Source organism: Triticum aestivum, chromosome 4A (assembly GCF_018294505.1).
Source record: "Triticum aestivum cultivar Chinese Spring chromosome 4A, IWGSC CS RefSeq v2.1, whole genome shotgun sequence".
Classification (NCBI taxonomy): domain Eukaryota; kingdom Viridiplantae; phylum Streptophyta; class Magnoliopsida; order Poales; family Poaceae; genus Triticum; species Triticum aestivum.
Genome location: NC_057803.1, coordinates 52,031,069 through 52,038,938, shown reverse-complemented (window position 1 = coordinate 52,038,938; position 7,870 = coordinate 52,031,069).

Genomic DNA, 7,870 nt, shown 5'->3' with positions numbered 1-7,870 from the left:
TGAAGCCAGATAGATTGGATTGATCTGCTGAAGATTCCTTTGCAGCAACCCATGTGGTTTTGGGGTACTGCTCAGGTTTCCAGTAAGAGCCATCAGCATTCATTTTTCTTACGAACCCAACACCCTCTTTCCTCGGGTTTCGGTTCAAGATCTGCTTTTTGAGGACATCACATAGTGTCTGATGCCCTTTAAGACTTTTGTACATCCCTGTTTCAAGCAATGTCTTCAACCTAGCATTCTCATCAGCAATAGCAGTGGAGTCCTCAGCAGAGGGGTTAGTTCCCACATCAATAGTTGAAGATATTGCAACAGTAGCAGTAGTAGAACATTCAGCAACAGTAGTAGCATTATCACGCTCAATGCACTTAAGACATGGTGGTTCAAATCCTTCCTGGGCGGAACTGATCTGTTTGGAGCGAAGTGACTCATTTTCCTTTTGAAGATCTTCATGAGCCACTCTCAATTTCTCAAGATCTTGCTTCCTTTGAAGATAATCATAGGAAAGCTTTTCATGAGTTGTTGAGAGCGTTTCATGACGACTTTCAAGTTCCTCATACTTAACGTGAAGATTTTTTATGTCTTCAATTAAGGACTCAGAACGAGTCATTTCAGCGCCTAACAGATCATCTCTTTTGTCTAACAGTTTTTGAATAGGTTCCATGGCTTTTTGTTGTTCAGTTGCAATTTTAGCAAGTGTTTTGTAGCTGGGTTTTGAACCACAATCAAAGTCATCGTCACTAGATGTTTGACAGTGAGTAGTGCGTGTGTTTACCTTGGCACCGCGTGCCATGAAGCAGTAGGTAGGAGCAGAGTGGTCCTTGTCATTTGCATCAGTGTCGGTGATGAAGTCATTGTCTTCAGTGTTGAACATGGACTTGGCAACGTATGCTGTAGCCAGACTTGCGACGCCAGAATCGGACTCCTCCTCAGACTCCACCTCCGCCTCCTCAGAAGCAGACTCCTCCTCTGAATCCATTTCCTTGCGAACAAACGCACGTGCCTTGCCAGATGAGCTCTTCTTGTGTGATGCAGACTTTGAAGAAGACTTTGAGTATTTCTTCTTCTTGTCGTCAGAGTCATATTCCTTGCTCTTCTTCTTTTTGTTCTCATTGTCCCACTGCGGACACTCAGAGATGAAGTGGCCAGGTTTCTTGCACTTGTGACATGTTTTCTTCTTGTAGTCATGAGCAGAAGCTTCATCATTCCTTGAGCTTGATCGGGAAGACTTTCTGAAGCCTTTCTTCTTGGTGAATTTTTGGAACTTCTTCACAAGCATAGCAAGTTCCCTTCCAATGTCTTCAGGATCATCAGAACTGCTGTCAGATTCTTCTTCAGATGAGGAGACAACTTTTGCCTTCAAGGCACGAGTTCGCCCATAGTTTGGACCGTAGATATCTCTTTTCTTAGAAAGCTGAAACTCATGTGTGTTGAGCCTCTCAAGTATGTCAGACGGATTGAGTGTCTTGAAATTAGGACATTCTTGAATCATCAGGGCTAGGGTGTCAAACGAACTCTCAAGTGATCTCAGTAGTGTCTTGACGACTTCATGCTTGGTGATCTCAATAGCGCCAAGGGCTTGAAGCTCATTCGTGATGTCAGTGAGTCGATCAAATGTGAGCTGGACATTCTCATTGTTATTTCTCTTGAAGCGGTTGAAGAGGTTGCGAAGGACATTGATTCTCTGATCTCTCTGGGTTGAGATGCCTTCGTTGACTTTGGAGAGCCAGTCCCAGACTAGCTTAGATGTTTCCAAAGCACTCACGCGGCCATACTGTCCTTTGGTCAGATGACCACAGATGATATTCTTGGCAGTAGAGTCCAGTTGAACGAACTTCTTGACATCAGCAGCAGTGACACCTTCTCTAGCCTTGGGAGCACCGTTCTTGACGACATACCATAGGTCGACGTCAATGGCTTCAAGATGCATGCGCATCTTATTCTTCTAGTAGGGATATTCAGTTCCATCGAAGACGGGGCACGCAACGTAGACTTTAATTATCCCTGCAGTCGACATAGCTAAAACTCCAGGTGGTTAAACCGAATCACACAGAACAAGGGAGTACCTTGCTCTGATACCAATTGAAAGTGCGTTATATCGACTAGAGGGGGGTGAATAGGCGATTTTTATGAAAGTCTTCAAAACGTGGAGGTTATGAAGACAAACGATAGAAATAAACCTATTACCCTGCAGCGGAAGGTAGACTACAATAGGCAAGCCATAGTCAAGTATTCAATGGAGTGAAAGCACAATGACTAATAGCAGTAATGTAGTAAGGATCAGGTAGGAAGATATTATGAAGCCAAAAGGAACACGCAGTCACTCAGTGAAGATAAAAGATAGTGCAATCATACAATGACTTCATAGGGACCAACAGTAAGTAAAGGGAAGGAAAGGATGAAACCAGTGACACGTTGAAGACGATGATTTGTTGGACCAGTTCTAGTTGTTGTGACAACTGTACGTCTGGTTTGGGCGGCTAGGTATTTAAACCTGAGGACACCCAGTCCTGAACACTCAGCTCAGGACACCTAGTCCTCACCGTATTCCCCTTGAGCTAAGGTCACACAGACCTCGCCCAATCACTCTGGTAAGTCTTCAAGGTAGACTCCCAAACCTTCACAGACTTCGTTCACCGGCAATTCACAATGTCTCTTGGATGCTCAGAACGCGACGCCTAACTGGCTGGAGGATTCACAGTCCTCAAGTGTAATAAGTCTTCAGATCACACAGACAAGAAGACTTAAGTGATGCCTAATTCTCTTTGGCTCTGGGTGGTTAGGGCTTTATCCTCGCAAGGAATTCTCTCTCAAAGGCTTCGAGGTGCGTTGCTCTCAAACGACAAAAGCCGTATACTAACTATGAGTAGACAACCATTTATGGTTGTAGGGGGTGGGCTATTTATAGCCACTAGGCAACCCGACCTGATTTGTCCGAAATGACCCTGGGTCACTAAGGAACTGACACGTGCTCCAACGGTCAGATTTCAAACTCACACGGCAACTTTACTTGGGCTACAAGCAAAGCTGACTTGTCTGACTCTGGACAAGATTCGCTCTCATAGTTTTCACTCGAAGACATAGGTTTTGGTTAAGCATCACTTCAGTCATTCTGACTGGTTCTCTTGGACCCCACTTAACAGTACGGTGGTTCCTATGACTCAACAAAGAAGAAAAAGAACTACGAAAGATCTAAGTCTTCGAGCTCCATAGGCTTCATGCGATGTCTTCTCTTGTCATAGTCTTCAATGTGAATATCTTCATATACCACCTTTGACATCAATGTCTTCATACATTTTTAGGAGTCATCTCTGGTAGGAAAACCGAATCAATGAGGGACTTCTACCTGTGTTATCCTGCAATTATCACAAACACATTAGTCCCTCAACTAGGTTTGTCGTCAATACTCCAAAACCAACTAGGGGTGGCACTAGATGCACTTACAGTGAGATTGAACATACCACGTGCGTCCTCAAGTTATCTGGTACGATGAGATGGAATCTCTGGCGGCAGTCGCCATGTCCCAAAATGTCAACGCACTTTACATTCTATGAATGAAAGAAAACCCTCAAATCAGCTCGAATAAAAATGAATTCACAGTGATTTCCGCCAGGTGATTAAAGGAGGCAGATGAACTGGGATAAGAGATGAGTGTCACAGCCCTAGAATTGTTTGCAGATAGTTGCATCAGTGAGCTTCATGCATCCTGTTATTTTCAAGAAACTTGAAATGTGGAAAGTGAAAGCCTCAGAAATCAATTTAAAAGAAGGGCAAGAACCCTTTAAATTGCATTCATTCAACCCAAAATGCTTCCATCAATGTTTGATAATTTTTGGCAAGGCTTGAGACCAAACCAAAAATAGTGAACATTCTTGTCGTATATTTTGGGCACTGAATTTAAATCACTAATGTATTTGAATTTGGGTTTATATTCTTAATATATGGAATATATCTCCAAATGCCTCTGGTATATTTTTGTGTGCTTTTGGAAAGGTCCATAAGCAACATAAAAATGGTCAGAGAATATTTGGCATTGTTTTGAATTCTTTTGAATTTGCAAAATAGTGGCAAATAATAAATAATAGAAAACAGAACAGAAATTAAGAAAGACAGAAAGCTTACCTAGGCTTACCTGGCCTGGCCTGGCTCTGTAGTAGCCCACCAGCCCATCTGCCAATCATCCCCCACCTCCTGCCAGTGGGCAGGAGGGCGCGTGCTCATCGCGCGCCGGCACACGCGTGAACACCTCCTGCTTCGCATTGTCGACGCCCCCTTCCTCCCACCCCGCGCCCAGGAGACGTGGATGAGGCCCGTGCTGACCCCCCTCTCTCCCAGGACCCCCTCTCCCTCTCCGCGCTCTTCCCCGAGCGCGTCATGGGACGGCACCGATCGCTGACGCAGCCACCGTCACTGCCTCACCCTGCTGCCATGTCCAAGAGCCGCGCCTCGTTCTCCTGTTCATCCTCACCGAGCCACGCCACGCTGGAAGCTCTGTGTCTCCTTCACGTTGTCGTCTTCGCCCTCGGATCGCCGAAGATCGCCGTCGTCGATGCGCCACCTCCAAAGCTGCCCCGACCATGCCGAGCCTTCCATTGCAAGCGCCGTGAGCCACTCTCCCTTCTACCCCTTCTCCCATTGTCGTTTGCATGCCGTAGCACCGTTCCCGCCATGACCGGAGCTCACCGCCGCCCGGCTTTGTCGCTGCCGTGGCCTGAGCTCGAATCACCAACGCCCTTGTATCCCATCGCGCTCCTGGTGCCTCCAGGAGGCCGCCTAGCCCTCTACGCGCTCGCCTTCCTGCTCTAGCGCCACACTTGCATGAAGCCGAGCTCCGGCCGCCGCCTCACTCGTCGCCGGTGCCTCTGCAGGCCACCCCAGCTCCATCCGCCTCCACTGTTGGATGCGCCACCCAGCTAGCTCCCCGTAGATGCTTCCCACGCACCAAACCGGCCCCCGTAGCGAAATCCCGAAGCCCTCAGCCGTGTTTTGGTCGCCGCCGGCGGAACTCCAGCAAAGCCAACGTGGTGCTGTCATTAGCCACTAATGACCCCGCTAACCAACCCCTCTCTCACTGACTACTAGGCCCCATGCCCTAACTAACCCTGGGATTTATTCCCTGATTAGCTTAGATTAAACCAGCCGGCCCCACCTGTCAGTTGACCATGCCACGTCAGCGTTGACCTGGACCCACAGGTCAGCCTCTGTTCTTGCCCTGTTACACTGACGTGTGGACCCCACACATCAGGTTTGACCTGGACCGCGCCCTGTTGAGCTGCTGACGTAGTAAAGTTTTCTAGAATTGAAATAAATCAGAAATTATTTATAAATTTCAGAAAATACCCCAAACTTCTGAATATCATAGAAATTCAACCGTAACCCCAAATCAAATAATTTATATATGAAAAATTATCAGAAAAAAGCAAGGAATCCATCTGTACAATTTTCATGCATGTTTGAGCAAGTTAACCTCACTGTTTAGGATGAAACATGATTAGGGCAAATTTCATAATAGGTTTGGAGTTGGAATTTGATTTAGTTTTGAATTCCACTTCAATTAAAATGACTTTCTGTTGCATTAGCCCAAATCACAACATATTTCCATGTCATGATCATGCATCATATTGTTGCATTGCATTGATTGTATTCTTCCTGGTTTGCCGGTAATTGCCCCCTCTCAGTAGACGATGTTTCCTATGACGTGATCGATGACACCGATGAAGAGCTATACTATCTTCAGAAGTGCCAGGCAAGCAAACCCCCTTGTTCATTCCGATACAATCCCACTCTCTCGCTCCTGCTCTCTTTTACTGCATTAGGACAACAATGTTTCAACTATTACATGCTGCGGTAGCTGAACCCCTTTCCTCTGCATGACCTGTCATTGCCACTTAAATAGATGAAACCCACTAGCATGAGTAGGAGTTGTTTGAGCCCTGATGTGCCTACTCATACATGTTGTTTGTCATGCCTGCTACTGCTTAGAGTTGAGTCAGGTCTGATTCATCGAGGATGAATTGAAATGGTGTTGAACATGTCCTACTGTGTGTGAGCTAAGTGTGTGAACACGATTTGGTAAAGGTAGCGGTGAGAGGCCATGTAGGAGTACATGGTGGGTTGTCTCATGGCAGTCGTCCTCAGGAACTGAGTTCTGTGTTTGTGATCCATGAACAGTTACTACCACACATTGGGTTCCGGTAACTCAGCCACTCTCGGCTTATTAATCAACTCTGTCACAGCCCTAGAATTGGTTCTAACTAGTTGCACAAGCATTCATGCATCATGTATATATTTATGAAAGTTGAATTGGGGAAAGTGGAAAGCATCAGAAATCTTTTCTAAAAATGATCAACATTAAAAATTGCTTCAAATAAACCCAAGAAAATGTTCCTGTTCATTTCTGGAAATATTGGCAAGAGGTAAAATTCAAACCAATATTTTTGGAATCACAGAAATATTTATTTGGGTCTTTGAATTAAGTCAATACTTATTTGAATTGGAGCTACTAATTCCTATAAAATATCTGGTAGCTCCAAATATTCTGAAACTTGGTGAGGGCCTCTGGTTTAAATCAGATAGTGCCCATAAAAGTTTGCAGAATTTTATAAAAGTGTTTTACTATTTAAACTAAGTCAAAACATACTGCAAAAAATAGAAAACAGAAAATAGGAAAGAGAGAGAGAAGAACTCACCTGGCCTCACCCACTTGGGCCTCCTTACCCGACGGCCAGCCAACTGGCCCAGCCCACCAGGGGCATACCTGTCTTCAACCTCTGCCTACTGGCAGAGGCGAGGCCGAGCACGGCGCCCGCGCGGGCTGGCACGCAGCTGCCTGCATGGCCCTCCCTGGCCAGCGCGACGCCGCAGATGACCACCCCGTTGCCGTACGGATCCGCCCGACCTCTCACTTGCCCCCACCCCGCTCTCTGCCTCGCTTCCCCCTCGGACCTGAGAACGCCGGACCGCAGCCGTCGCCACCGCTCGCTGCTACCGTAGCCACCGACCACCCCTCGCCCTGCTGATGAGTCAAGAAGCTCCACCACGACGCCCTCTTCCTCCCCGTCGAGCTACGCCTCACTCGGAGCTCTGCACCGCCGTTCCGCCATCATCTTCCTCCCCGGATCGCCGGAGATTGTCTTCGCTGTTCCGCCTGCACCGGACTTTCCCTGAGCCGCTGAGACCTCCTCCGGCCTCGCTATGAGATTCTCCACCTCCTCCCCTTGCTCCCGTGCTCAGCTTCTCACCGCAGCCATCGTTTCGATGATGACCAAATCGCGCCGCTGCCTGAGCTCCTCACCACCATGGCCATGGTCACCGTAGCCTCCAACTGAGCGCACCCACGTGCTCGCCATGCCATGTAGGTGCCGTGGGAGCCAAGCACGCAACCCCACGGCCACCATAGCCTCGCCCCCGAGCTTCGCTGAACTCCGGCCGCCGCTGCCATTGCCACCGCCGACGTCTTAGACCACCCCGGCCCAAGCTAACCCTGCGAGTCGATGAGCGCGAGCTCCAGCTCCTCGTAGATGGGCTCAGCCGTCGATTTGGTCGCCGGAGGCCCAATCTCGGGCCCCTCCACCCTCTCTGGCCTCGCCGGCGACGAGCAGCGGGTCAACTCTGGTGAGTTTGTCCCCGGTTGACTAGGTTTGACTTCCCCCTGACTCACTGACGTGTGGGCCCTAGGCCACTAACTAAACTAGGTTAGTATTAGTTTAACGCTAACTAAACTTAGTTAGTTTAATGGACACTGACAAACGGGACCCACAGGTCAGGTTTGACCTGGACCAGCCCCTGTTGACCTGCTGATGTCAGCATGACCTGATGCTGACGCGGTAATACATTTTCTGGATTTATTAATAATCAGGAAATTCCAGAAAAT